We start from the raw sequence: 15,959 nt of genomic DNA, 5'->3' as shown, positions 1-15,959 counted from the left end.
GACTTAAAATATTCTATTCATTTCAGGTGTATATACAGCATAGTGATTCACTATTTTTACAGATTCTATTCCATTAAAAGTTATTATAAGATAATGGCTATAATTCCCTGTTCTGTACAGTATGTCTTTGCTGGTTATCTATTTTATACATGATAGTTTGTATCTCTTAATCCCATACCCCTAATTTTCCTCTCCCCTTTCCCTCTCCCCACTGGTAACTACTAGTTTGTTTTCTATTTCTGTGAGTTTGTTTCTGTGTGGTTATATACATTCATTTGCATTATTTTTAAGATTCTACATATAAGTGATAATATACAGTATTTGTCTTTCTCTGCCTGACTTATTTCACTGATCATAATATTCTCTAGGTCCATCCACATTACTGAAAAAGGCAGAATTTCACATTTGAGAATACATTTTAAATTCCTATTTTCCTCCATTTACTTAACATATATATCATGAAGTGAGGGAATTAAAGGTGGAAATAGCGTTAGTGATTATTTCACCTCCTTCTCCCCTTCATTTTACAATGAGTTAATTAACTCAAAGGGGTTAAATGATTAAAGCAAAACCAGGAAGCTAGCTAGTGAAGACATCAACATTAGAATTTAGAAATATGGGCTCAATTTTATAGGGGTAAATATATCTGAACTTTAGAGCTAAAATGGACATTTGTTTTTATTGAAAGCCTGAAATCCACTCCTACTTCTTTTCATAACAGAACGCTATTTTTTTTGTCTTAGAAAATTACTCCTTCCCCACTTTCAGTTAAGAAGTTGGGTTGTGCTAATTCGGTCTCCAGCTCCACAGATGGGCATGTGATACACACCTGGCCAATCAGAGTGGTACATTCTTCATTTGGTTCAGAGAGGGGCACGTGACCCATCCAGAGCCAATGAGACTGAATCCTGGGATTCCTGTTAGGAGGACAGCATCCTCTGGTTACTGAGAGGATAGGACACTAGCCTGGACCTGCAGGCTGCCATCTTGCCATCTTCAGGGGAGTATTGCATAAGAATGGAACATCATAGAGGAAAACAAAATCCAGAGATGGCGAAAGACCAGTCCTGAAAACACTAAGACCCCAGATCTAGATGTGTCTGAAGTGTGAATACACTTGGATTTTTCAGTTATTTGACTAATCACTTTGTTAGCCAATAAATCACCACCCTGTTTTTTGTTTTGTTTTTTAATTGCCTAAGGATGCTTGAAATGGGATTGCTGTCATTTGCAACTAAAAGAAATGATGAAAACATGATCAAAAAGCTAATAGATAAGGATAGGATTGGGGGAGACATGGCCTAACAATTATTTGTGTGAAAGAGGCTCTTAGGAGAAATTCTTATTCATAATAACTTAAAATTGTTTTCTTGAAATAGATGACAATAGGTCTGAGTTCTATACTGAGGGGCAAAAGAAATAATGTAAATTCACTTTTTAAAAAAAATACATTTATTTATTTATTTATTGGCTGCATTGGGTCTTCATTGCTGTGCACAGGCTTTCTCTAGTTGCAGTGAGTGGGGGCTGCTCTTCGTTGTGGTGCATGGGCTTCTCATTGTGGTGGCTTCTCTTATTGCAGAGCACAGGCTCTAGGTGCGTGGGCTTCAGTAGTTGTGGTACATGAGCTCAATAGTTGTGGTGCACGGGCTTAGTTGCTCCACGGCATGTGGGATTTTCCCAGACCAGGGCTCGAACCCATGTCCCCTGCATTGGAAGGCAGATTCTTAACCACTGCACCATCAGGGAAGTCCTAAATTTACTTCTTAATGGCAGGGATATTTTTAACTTCTAGAAACAGCTGATGATAGTTGCCATCTACAACCTGCTGGTCATTTCTTGCTTGGTAATTTATTTTCAGTTTTGTGTAATGGTTTTTAAGAGAGACAGGGGCAAACAATAGGTTCTCAGGAGGGGGTAACTAAAATAGTATGGGATCTTAAAATCACACCATAATGAAGGACTAGTTTAGTCAATGGAAATGAAGGCTTAGGAGAAAAAAAAAGGCTCTTTTCACAGAATTTGACTGCTGTTAATTGGAAGAAAATATTTTTTATTTTATTTGGCAGAACTAGGAATAGTGGTTAAGAATTTCAGGGCAGCAGTCAAAGAGCAGTTAAAAGTTTAACTCCATATGAACAAAATTTTTAACCAATATGCTCTTTCAACAGTGTCTGTCATGGGTTACATATGGGCCCCATATGTTTGTTATTTTCTTGGAAGAACCAATTGACACAAAAATGTTTCACTGTTTAAACAGAGTCCCTCCCCCTTCCCCAGTTAATAACCGAGAGCAGACTGTGTTTGTCTGTGCGCCAGTGTACTGTATGGTCTGGAACAATGTTGGGTAAGGGTGTTATAAATCTATGTTCAGTACATGTATGAATAAAATAATTGTTTCTTTTAAATCTATCTTCTCACTTCAAAAATAACGTTCTACTTGTCTTAAGACTTTGTGAATGATTATATAATCGACTTCACTTAGCAAAATATTAATCTATACTTCTAAGCTACAATGATAAGTATTGGGTTAGCCAAAAAGTTTGTTTAGGTTTTTCTGTAATATGTTGCCCAAACAAACTTTTTGGCCAACTCAGTACCTAGCAGGACCTGATCTCTATCTTCTAGGGAGGAATTAAATGTAGCCATAGTCAATTTCCATATCTTTTATACAAACTATTTCTATGTCCTGTCATGATGTATCATATTGATGAGTTTACTTCCCTCAAAAAGGCACTTCAAGGAGAAGGATTATGTCTTATCAAACTCCGTATGAAAGTACTGGAGGTTCTAACCAGCTCAATAGGCTAAAAAAAAGAAATAAAAATATAAAGATTAGAGAGGAGGAAATAAACTGTAATTTTAAAAGAAGATATGATTTTCTACTTGGAAAAATTGAATCTAAATACAAATAAAATTAATAAAAATTTAAAAGGTTGCTGTATATAAGATGATAGATCAATTTCAAAAGTAAATTGCAGAGAAAAAGATGGCGGCGAAGTAGAGAGACGTGGAGTGCATCCCTCTCCACAGATGCATTGGGAATGCACGGAAGGACGCAGTCATTCCCACAGAGAACCAGCTGAACACCAGCAGACGGCCTCGGACACCAGAGAGGGCTGCGGGGAGCCCGACATAGCCGGTAGGGAGGCATCTACGAGGGCTCCAAGAGGGTGAAGCGGCGGAGCTGTGGCAGACGGGAGGGAGTGAGAAACATACGGAGGGTCCGCAGCGCAGCTCAGCGTTCCCGGACCGAGACATCGATCCGCGGCTGAACGGAGGGTCCAGGAGCGGGAGCGTGGGAACCAGAGAGCTGGTTCAGGGGGAGAAACATTGTTGCCGGTAGGGTGACGGACCGAGAGGACAGGAGGGAGGAGGTCCGTGGAGAGGAGTGCCAGTTCCTGAGAGCTGCCCGGCCATGATGGCGGCTGGAGGCTGCAGGCTCCTGGGCGGGGGGGGGGGGGGGGGGGGGCGGAGCCACACGCATAGCCTCTCCCTCTCTTTCGGTGCCTCTGCAACAGGCAGTGGAGAGACGCCCTGCGGGCCACCTAAGGCGCTCAGGGATAACAGGCACCCTCAGGCGCTTGGGCGGGGCTAGATTAAAACTCCTTGCAACGCCAGCAGCAGGGAGGCTGCCGAGAGAAAAAAAAAAAAACCAGCATCAAAAAGAAAAAACCCCGAGAGAGGCCCAACTCTAAGACTTTCTGTGTACGCCTGAGCCACCAGCGCCCTCTGCAACAGGCACCTCCAAGCCTGACTGAAACAACAGTGCGCCACGGCTCACTCACTCCCAGGAGAAGGAGCCACTATTGTACCCTCTCCCTCCCCACACACCGAGGCTTACAGACGAACAATAAAGGAACCTCTGCTGGTCACAGAATAACGCAAAAAAAAAAAAAAAAAAAAAAAACCCAAGGCAAGGAGAAGGACACTTACAGCTGAGACGCTAAGGAAACAGAAATAGTAGTATCAATACCTATTGAACTGGTCCATTCTGGGATCAGTTCTGGATTTTTTTTCTTTTTTTCTTTCTCTCTCTCTCTTTTTTTTTTTTTTTTTTTTGATTTATTAAATACGATCTTAGCCCTAAGGGATCTACAAGTTTTACAACATAATTTTTTAAGGATATTTTTTATTCTTTTTTTTTTTTTTTTTTTTGCCTTTTTATATACTTCTATATCTAGCTAAGTTTTTGGTAGTACGGACAAAATATCTTTCATACTTTCCTTTCATCCCTTTCTTTTATACACTTCTATTCCTTTCTTTTTCTTTGCATATTTCCAACCACATTACGCTCTTCTGTTCCCCTTTCTTCCAGCCATTTTAAGTGTATTTTATCTTAACATACTTATAAGCAACACTATCGGTCTGCTCAGACTCCTTGCTCTATTCGCCAGATGATGCACTGCCTTGGTATTAATATTAGGCTTTTGTCTTTATCTTAGTTCTTAGTACAGTTGTCTAATTACATTCTGAGAATCTCCATTCTCTCTGGTGGTACTCCAGCTCATTTCTATATTTGATCCTAGCTTACAAAATCTCCCTGGATTGATGTTTGTATGTGTAGGGTGTTATTTGTTGTCTGTTTGCTTTTGCTTTTGTCTCTGATTTGTTCTGTTTCAGTTGTCAATTTCTGCTGGGTTTCTCTTTGAATATCTGATAGCACACTGGGGTTCTGTCAGGTCTTTCTAGAGCCTTATGTCCTAACGGATTCAATAATTGTGTGTCTTATACATGTATGTGTTTCCTAGACTGAATATTCGTTTAATCCAATACTTGGACATTAGTCTGAGGCTTGGACAGTCTTCTATAAACACCTCTATCACCAGGACAAGCAACCCCAAAAGCTTGGACAACCATGAGGAAACAAAGAAACACCATGCAGGCAAAGGAGCAGGAAAAAAACCCACAAGACCAAATAAATGAGGAGGAAATAGGAAAAATGCCTGAAAAAGAATTTAGAGTAATGATAGTAAAAATGATACAAAATCTCGATAACAAAATAGAGAAAGTACAAGAAACAGTTCATAAGAACTCAGAAAAACAAACAGCAATGGATAACAAAATAACTGAAATTAAAAATACTCTAGATGCTCTAACCAGCAGAATGACTGAGGCAGAAGAACGAATAAGTGAGTTGGAAGATAGAATGGGAGAAATAAACGCCACAGAGCGGAAAAAGAAAAAAAAATAAAAAGACTAGAAGACAGCCTCAGAGACCTCAGTGATAACCTTAAACGTACCAACATTCGAATTATAGGCATCCCAGAAGAAGAAGAAAACAAGAAAGGGTCTGAGAAAATATTTGAAGAGGTTCTAGTGGAAAACTTCCCCAACATGGGAAAGGAAATAATTCACCAAGTCCAAGAAGCACAGAGAGTCCCATACAGAATAAACCCAAGGAGAAATACACCAAGGCACATATTAATCAAACTAACAACAATTAAACACAAAGAAAAAATATTAAAAGCAGCAAGAGAAAAGCAACAAACAACATATAAGGGAAAACCCATCAGGATAACAGCTGACCTTTCCACAGAAACTCTGCAGGCCAGAAGGGAATGGCAGGATATACTGAAAGTCCTGAAAGAGAGAAACCTACAGCCAAGAATACTCTACCCAGCAAGAATCTCATTCAGATTTGAGGGAGAAATCAAAAGCTTTCCAGACAAGCAAAAGTGAAGAGAATTCAGCACCACCAAACCAGCCTTACAACAAGTGCTAAAGGAACTTCTCTAAGTAGGAAACACAAGAAAAGGAAAACACCTACAAATACAAACCCAAAACAATTCAGAAAATGGTAATTGGAACACACATGTCAATAATCACCTTAAATGTAAATGGATTAAATGCTCCAACCAAAAGACACAGACTGGCTGAATGCATACAAAAACAAGACCCTTCTATATGCTGCCTCCAAGAAACCCACTTCAGACCAAGGGATACATATAGACTGAAAGTGAAGGGATGGAAAAAGATATTCCATGCAAATGGAAGTCAAAAGAAAGCTGGAGTAGCAATACTCATATCAGACAAATTAGACTTGAAAGTAAAGACTATTAAAAGAGACAAGGAAGGGCACTACATAGTGATCAAGGGATCCATCCAAGAAGAACATATCACAATGGTAAATATCTATGCCCCCAATATAGGAGCACCTCAATACATAAGGCAAATGCTAACAGCTATAAAAGGGGACATCGACAGTAACACAATAATAGTGGGAGACTTGAACACCCCACTTACATCAATGGACAGATCATCCAAACAGAAAATAAATAAAGACACACAAGCTTTAAATGACACATTAGACCATCTCGACTTCATTGATATTTATAGGACATTCCATCCAAAAACGACAGACTACACTTTCTTCTCAAGTGCACACGGAACATTTTCCAGGATAGATCACATCTTGGGTCACAAATCAAACCTCAGCAAATTCAAGAAAACTGAAATCATATCAAGCATCTTCTCTGACCACAATGCCATGAGACTAGATATCAATTACAGGAAAAAAACTGCAAAAAATACAAACACATGGAGGCTAAACAATTCACTCTTAAACAACCAAGGAATCACTGAAGAAATCAAAGAGGAAATCAAAAAATATCTAGAAACAAATGACAACGAAAACACAACAACCCAAAACCTATGGGACGCAGCAAAAGCAGTTCTAAGAGGGAAGTTTATAGCAATACAGTCCTACCTTAAGAAACAAGAAAATGATCGAATAAACAACCTAACCTTACACCTCAAACAACTAGAGAAAGAAGAACAAAGAAACCCCAAAGTGAGCAGAAGGAAAGAAATCATAAAGATCAGAGCAGAAATAAATGAAAAAGAAAGGAAAGAAACCATAAGAAAAATAAATGAAACTAAAAGCTGGTTCTTTGAGAAGATTAACAAAATTGATAAACCATTAGCCAGACTCATCAAGAAAAAAAGGGAGAAGATGCAAATCAACAGAATTAGAAATGAAAAAGGAGAAGTCACAACGGACACCTCAGAAATACAAAACATCATGAGAGACTACTACAAGCAACTATATGCCAATCAATTGGATAACCTGGAAGAAATGGATACATTCTTAGAAAAATACAATCTTCCAAGACTGAACCAGGAAGAAATAGAAACCATGAACAGACCAATCACAAGTACGGAAATTGAGGCAGTGATTAAAAATCTCCCAACACACAAAAGCCCAGGACCAGATGGATTCACAGGCGAATTCTATCAAACATTTCGAGAAGAGTTAACACCTATCCTTCTCAAACTCTTCCAAAATATTGCAGAAGGTGGAGCACTCCCAAACTCATTCTATGAGGCTACCATCACCCTGATACCAAAACCAGGCAAAGATGTCACAAAAAAAGAAAACTACAGACCAATATCACTGATGAATATAGATGCAAAAATCCTCAACAAAATACTAGCTAACAGACTGCAACAGCACATTAAAAAAATCATACACCATGATCAAGTGGGGTTTATCCCTGGGATGCAAGGATTCTTCAATATACGCAAATCAATCAACGTGATACATCATATCAACAAATTGAAGGATAAAAACCATATGATCATTTCAATAGATGCAGAAAAAGCTTTTGACAAAGTTCAACATCCATTTATGATAAAAGCTCTCCAGAAAATGGGCATAGAAGGAAATTACCTCAACATAATAAAAGCCATATATGACAAACCAAAAGCCAACATTGTTCTCAATGGAGAAAAACTGGAAGAATTCCCTCTAAGAACAGGAACAAGACAAGGGTGTCCACTCTCACCACTGTTATTCAACATAGTTTTGGAAGTGTTAGCCACAGCAATCAGAGAAGAAAAAGAAATTAAAGGAATCCAAATTGGAAAAGAAGAAGTAAAATTGTCACTCTTTGCAGATGACATGATATTATATATAGAAAACCCTAAAGACTCTACCAGAAAACTGCTAGCACTCATTGATGAGTTTAGTAAAGTAGCAGGATACAAAATTAATGCACAGAAATCTCTTGCATTCCTATACACGAACAACGGAAGAGCAGAAAGAGAAATTAAGGAAACTCTCCCATTCACCGTTGCAACAAAAAGAATAAAATACCTAGGAATAAACCTGCCTAAGGAGGCAAAAGATCTGTATGCAGAAAACTTTAAGACATTGATGAAAGAAATCAAAGATGACACAAACAGATGGAGGGACATACCATGTTCCTGGATTGGAAGAATCAACATCGTGAAAATGCCTGTACTACTCAAAGCAATTTACAGATTCAATGCAATCCCCATCAAATTACCAATGGCATTTTTCACAGAACTAGAGCAAGAAAGTTTACGATTTGTATGGAAACGCAAAAGACCCCGAATAGCCAAAGCAATCTTGAGAAGGAAAAATGGAGTTGGTGGAATCAGGCTTCCTGACTTCAAACTATACTACAAGGCCATAGTGATCAAGACAGTATGGTACTGGCACAAAAATAGAAAGGAAGATCAATGGAACAGAATAGAGAACTCAGAAGTAAGCCCAAACACATATGGGCACCTTATCTTTGACAAAGGAGGCACGAATATACAATGGAAAAAAGACAGCCTCTTCAATAAGTGGTGCTGGGAAAATTGGACAGCAACATGTAAAAGAATGAAATTAGAACACTTCCTAACACCATACACAAAAATAAACTCCAAATGGATTAAAGACCTACATGTAAGGCCAGACACTATCAAACTCCTAGAGGAAAACATAGGCAGAACACTCTTTGACATACATCAAAGCAACATCCTTTTTGACCCACCTCCTAGAATCATGGAAATAAAATCAAGAATAAACGAATGGGACCTCAGGAAACTTAAAAGCTTTTGCACAGCAAAAGAAACCATAAACAAGACTAAAAGGCAACCCTCAGAATGGGAAAAAATAATTGCCTATGAAACAACGGACAAAGGATTAACCTCCAAAATATACAAGCAGCTCATGCAGCTTCATACCAAAAAAGCAAATAACCCAATCCACAAATGGGCAGAAGACCTAAATAGACATTTCTCCAAAGAAGACATACAGATGGCCAACAAACACATGAAAACATGCTCAACATCACTCATCATCAGAGAAATGCAAGTCAAAGCCACAATGAGGTATCACCTCACACCAATCAGAATGGCCATCATCACAAAGTCTGGAAACAACAAATGTTGGAGAGGGTGTGGAGAAAAGGGAACTCTCCTGCACTGTTGGTGGGACTGTAAGTTGGTACAGGCACTATGGAAAACAATTTGGAGGTTCCTTCAAAAACTACAAATAGAACTACCATATGATCCAGTCATCCCACTCCTGGGCATATACCCAAAGAAAACCATAATCCCAAAAGAAACTTGTACCATAATGTTTATTGCAGCACTCTTTACAATAGCCAGGACATGGAAGCAACCGAAATGCCCATCAACAAATGAATGGATACAGAAGATGTGGCATATATATACAATGGAATATTACTCAGCTATAAAAAGGGATGAGATGGAGCTATATGTAATGAGGTGGATACAACTACAATCTGTCATACATAGTGAAGTAAGTCAGAAAGAGAAGGACAAATATTGTATGCTAACTCACATATACGGAATCTAAAAATGGTACTGATGAACTCAGTGACAAGAACAAGGAAGCAGATACAGAGAATGGACTGGAGAACTCGAGGTAAGGGAGGGGGTGGGGGGTGAAGGGGAAACTGAGAAGAAGCGAGAGAGTAGCACAGACATATATATACTACCAACTGTAAAATAGTCAGTGGGAAGTTGTTGTATAACAAAGGGAGTCCAACTCGAGGATGGAAGATGCCTTAGAGGACTGGGGCAGGGAGGGTGGGGGGGACTCGAGGGGGGGCGTCAAGGAAGGGAGGGAATATGGGGATATGTGTATAAAAACAGTTGATTGAACCTGGTGTACCCCCCCCCCCCCAAAAAAAAAAAAAGTAAATTGCAACAAACAGAAAATGTAGTGTGAAAAAAAAGAGAACATTTACAACTGCAAAAGAAAATATAAAGTATCTGGAACAAATCTAAAAAAATGATAATGGTATTTCAATAAAACTTTATTGAAAACCTCAAGATCTGAATAAATGGAGGGAAATACTATGCTCATGGAACAAAATACTCTATATATCATAAAGATTTCAGTTCTCCACAGATGAGAATTTCTCCACAAATTGAGAAAGAAATTCAAGACAATTCCAGTCAAAACCCAATAGAGTTTTTCATGAAACTAACAAACTGGTTTTAAAATTTATATGGAAGAAGTTCCCAGATTGTCAAGATCCTCCTGAAGAACTATGTGGTGGAACACGTCATACCAGCTACCAAGACTTTAACTCATCGACTGTAATTATGACATTGTGGTACTGGCCCAGAGTAGACACATAGATCAGTGGAATAAAATAGTGAGCTTAGAAACAGATCAACACAAAATGAGAATTTGATCTACAACAGAGCTGGATTGGTGGGGAAAAGAGAAACAGGTTGATAAAACTTTCTGAAACATCTAATAATCCATATGGAAAAAATGAAACCTGAATTCTATTTCACATCATACCCAGGAATTAATTCTAGATGAGACTTAAGTATGAAACAAAATTAAAAAAAACTTTCGTCAACCAAGATGTCCTTCAGTAGGTAAATGGATAAACAACTGGGGTGCATTTATACAATGGAATATTACACAGCAATGAAAAGAAATGAGTTGTCAAGCCATGAAAAAACAGGGAGGAACTTTAAAAGCATATTGTTAAATGAAAAGAGCCAATCTGAAAAGATTACAAACAAACTGTGGGATCTCGACTCTCTGGAGAAGGCAAATCTACAGAGGCAGAGATGGGAGAGGGAGGGATAAATAGGTAGAACACAGAATACATTGAGAGCAGAGAAACCATATTGTTTGATAGAGTAGTGGTGGATACACGTTATTATACATATTTCAAAACATACAATGTACATTGTAAACAGTGAACTCTAGGTAAACTGTGGACTCAATAATAATGTATCGATATTGGTTCATCTATTGCAACAAATGTACCACACTAATGCAAGATGTAACTAATAGAGAAAACTGTTGGGGTGGGAAGAGAGGGGTTTGTGGTAACTCTTGGTACTTTCCAATCAATTTTTCTGTAAACCTAAAACTGCTCTTAAAAAAAACCTATTAATTAAAAATTTAGGAGATAATAGGAAATAAGCTTATCTGTAAATTATGGGTAAGATAGATTTCTTAAATAAGATGCAACGATAAAGAACAAAGGACAGATGTGTGACTAAATTTAAGATCATTTACTTAAAAGCACCGTGAAGAGAGTGAAATGCAAGCTACAGGCTGGCAGAAGCTATTTGAACAGTTATGACTGATAAATGTTCAGTGCTGGTATCTGGAACATATAAAATACTTCCTAAAGATAAAACAGAAATAGATAAAACACAAAACAAGTTATAGAAAGACAGGCAAAAGACATGAATAGGTATTTCAGAGACAAGGACACATGAATGGTCCCTAGACAAATGGAAAGATGCTCAACTTCATTACTAATAGGAAAAAAATAATAAAAGGACCTCACCTTTACTAGTTTGACAAAAACTTAAAAGACTGTCAATACCAAGCATGAGTGAGGATGTGGAACATTGGGAGTTTCATATGCTGCTGGTGGGAGGGCAACTTGGTACAACCACTTGGGGAAACAATTTGATCTTATCTTGTAATGTTGAATGTGCATTTAGCTTATGATCCAGCCATATTCACTCCTACATCTATACTACAAAGAAATTCTTATCTATGTTTACTAGGAGAGAATATTCACATAAGCATTGTTATGGTTTTATGTTAGTGTTTTTAGAAGCAAAAATCTGGAATCCATTGTTTCCAGATATCAGACAAACCAGATAATTGTTAAATTGTGATACAGTTTATATAACAGAATAGCACAAAGCAGTGAAAATGATTAAGCTATTTTAACCATCCCTATGTGCTTGAATTGCAAAAACATATTGAGTGTAAAAAAACCCACAAGGAATGGGGAATTCTTCTATAGAGGTCAAAACTAGCTAAACCTAGTAATTATGGTTGGAGATATATACATACATGGCAAAGGTACAAAAAGAAGCAAGTACATACTTGATATAAAATTCAAATAAATGTCACCTTTGTGAGATGGTAATTCATTGAGAAGGGGCACACAAGACTTTTTAAAGTGCTGGCTTTCAAGTATTTTGTTCACTTATTCCCTTAAAGAATCTTGAGAAACTATGTATTTGTTCCTACATTTGAAAGTTACCATCTAAAATTTTTCATTATAAGTTGACAGAGTTGTAATTTATAATTTCCAGCATGTTGTAAAATTTGACATTTAAAAATGAAACTGTCATATCTCGCTTTTAAAAGTATTTAATAAGATATAAAACTATAATAATTTTATACTATTACCAACAACCATTTAAAACATACATAAACAAAGCTCTTTAACATTAAGAAATATGGCAGGGTGGGGGGAGGGCTAAGTTAGGAGTTTGGGACTAACATATACACGCTACTATATATAAAATAGATAACCAACAAAAACCTACTGTATAGCACAGGGAACTATTCAATATTTTGTAATAACCTATAAGGGAAAAGAGTCTGAAAAAAAGATGTCTGTATGTATAACTGAATCACATTGTTGTACACCCAAAACTAACACAACATTGTAAATCAACTATACTTCAATAAAACAAGACATTAAAAATAAGTAAATCTTCCCTTTTTCTCTTTGAATAATATTTCTATTCTACTTCCTCCACAAGCTTTTGTCCTAATATATCTTTATGATTGAAAGTCTTCTATCGGTTATCCTATCATACTTATCCAAAAACAAAATATGCGTATAAATGTAATCTTAACACTTATTTTCTGAAGTCTAAGGCTCTAAAATTAAAAAAAAATTGTTCTAGATTGAGTTACCTTTGTAATTATTATTAGTACCCACTTAATCAAAAATTCTTAAATATAAATGTTGATAATCATTAAACACAAAAGTAAAATTTACTGGAAATAAATCTTTTTGTTTTATTTTAAATTTTATTGAAGTATAGTTGGCTTTGGAAATAAATCCTTTTATAAGAGGAATCATGATCTTTTTCTATGCTTTTAAAAAAGAACGGTTTATACTGGTAATAACTGGTGGACTAGCAGTTACTTCATATAATTTTTTATTAATAGAAATTGGAAAATAATAAACATTTCATAGGATGAAATAATAAGAGGAATCACTGCAATTACAAAAAATTCATAATATAATTGATAAAATAGGTTTTAAATACTACATTGAGTACTACATACCAAAATGGAAAGAAGTTACATAAAAGTTTTATCTTTGGGTTTTATCCAAAGTTATCCTGGAATTTTTGGCAGTCCCAGCAAAATTCCAGTAACATTGAAAAGAATGAGAATCATCCTGCTTCTTCAGCTGATGTTTTTATTTCCAGCACATGACACACCGTAGGAGAGTATTGAAGATAGCTGAAAAGAAATGCTTGTTTTTTTTTTTTTTTTTTTTTTTATTTATTTTTTTTTTTTTGGCACACGGGCTTAGTTGCTCCGCGGCATGTGGGATTTTTCCTGGAGCTGGGATCGAACCCGTGACCTCTGCATTGTCAGGCGGATTCTTAACCACTGCGCCACCTAGGAAGCCCAGAAATGCTTGTTTTTAAATATATGAAAAAAAAAAAAAAAAAGCCCAAGTTTTTAGCATTAAGTATTTATTATCCATGCTTTCTTTGTTTTTCTCTCCCAGGACTCTTTCCCATTCTTTGAAAATAAACTGGGGAAGAAAGAGGTGGAAAATTATCATTATCACCCCCATTCTCATCACTACCATAGATCTGATTTCAGAACATCTTGACAGGAGCCACAATACTTGATTCTAAAATTCATGCTTTACCATTAACAGAAATATGCATAAAATTGGAAACACAGAAAGCCCCGTGGGTTTTTGGTGCTTTGCTTAATCCTCAGAAGACCTGGTCCATTTGGAGATGAGTGGGGTTCACACCCAGGACCCTGGTGCACTGTGAGATTTGCAATGGGTGCTTTGGTCAAGTGCGAGAGCCACGATTGTGAACTCAAGAGTTCTCAGGCAAATTGGGTTTAGGAAGAGTATATAAGGAATTTGGGTATCTAGATGTAATTAAACTGATAGATACTTAGGTGCTCCCAGAAATTTCTTATGTACCTGAGTGGCAGTAGGTGGGGTGAGGGGGGTACAGGCTTGGTTTGCAGAGTACTGTTGATGGTATTCCTGATATTCCTGATGTTCTATTCCTAGAAGAGTTGCGGAAACATGCACCTTTTACTTGGCTTTTTAATTTAAATTATATATCAATATATGTGTATATATATATTATTACATTTACACATATGATATATCTCTCAATAAATACAGCTTAAAAAACTACAATGGTTGCAGGGCAGTTTTATTTCTCAGCCACATACATGGAAATTGCAGCCCAGGATGACTGAATTCATAGGTGTGACCATCGGGGGAAAATCTAAAATTCTCACAGCCGGCAGGAGAATCCCTTTCAGGGAGAAAATTTCAGGAAAATCCCTTTTAGGGAGAAAATGTTTCTCTTTATGTAGGAAAACAACGTCTTTTTATAGGCTGGATTTTAAAGAGCTTAGTAAGCAAAGAGTTCAATCATTTTACATTAAAAATGAGGGAATTCAGATAAACCCTCACAGATATGGTCAAACGATCTTGGACATGGGTGCCAAGACCACCCAACGGGAAAAGGACAGTCTGAGATTGTGTTGAGAAGCTGGATGTCCATGTGCTAAAAATTGAAATTGGACCCTTGTCTTACACCATATCCAAAACTTAACTCAAAATGAATTAAAGACATAACTGTAAGACCTAAAACTAGAAAACAAGAAGAAAACATAGGGGAAAAACTTCATTACATTGGACATGGCAATGATTTTTTAGGTACAACAAAAAAGCACAAGCAAAAAAAGTAAAAAGAGAGACATGGGACTACATCAAACTTAAAAATTTTTGTGCATCAAAGGACACAATCAACAGAGTGAAAAGGCAAACCTATGGAATGGGAGAAAATATTTGCAAATCATATACCCAAAAAAGGGTTAATATCCAGAATATACAAACTCCTGCATCTCAACAATGAAAAATAAAATAATCTGACCAAAAAATGGGTAAAGGACTTAAACAGACATTACTCTAAAGATGTTGTAAAAGGGCTCACAAGCATATGAAAAGATGCTCAGCATTACTAATGAGAAATGTAATCAAAACCACAATGAGATTACCTCACACCCACTCGGATGGCTACTACTGAATAAAAACCAAACAGGAAATAGCAAGTGTTGGTAAGAATGTAGAGAAATTGGAAGCCTTGTGCACTGTTGGTGGGACTGTAAAATGGCACAACTGCTATGGAAAACAGTATGATGGTTCCTCAAAAAATTAAAAATAGAACTACCATATGATCCAGCAATCCCACTTCTGGGTGTGTATCCAAAAGACTGAAAGTGGGGTCTCCAAGAGATATTTACACACCCATTTTAATAGCAGCACTACTCACCATAGCAAAGAGGTGGAAACAACCCGAGTGTCCATCAACAGATGAATGGATAAACAAAATGTGGTCTATACATGGAATATTATTCAGCCTTAGAAATAAAGGCAATCCTGTCACATGCGACAACATGGATGAACCTTGAAGACATTCTGCTTCATGAAATAAGCCAGTAACCAAAAGAAAATATCATATGATTCCACTTAAAGGAGGTATCTAAAGCAGTCAAGTTCATAGAAACAGAAAGTAGAATGGTGGTTACCAGGGACCAGAGGGAGGGGAGAGGGGAGCTGTTGTTTAAAGAGTGTAGGCACTCCCCTGGCTCAAATCCTTGCAGTGGCTCCCCATTGAAATCAGAG

Source organism: Hippopotamus amphibius, chromosome 11 (assembly GCF_030028045.1).
Source record: "Hippopotamus amphibius kiboko isolate mHipAmp2 chromosome 11, mHipAmp2.hap2, whole genome shotgun sequence".
NCBI lineage: Eukaryota > Metazoa > Chordata > Mammalia > Artiodactyla > Hippopotamidae > Hippopotamus > Hippopotamus amphibius.
Note: the sequence above shows the minus strand (reverse complement) of the source record.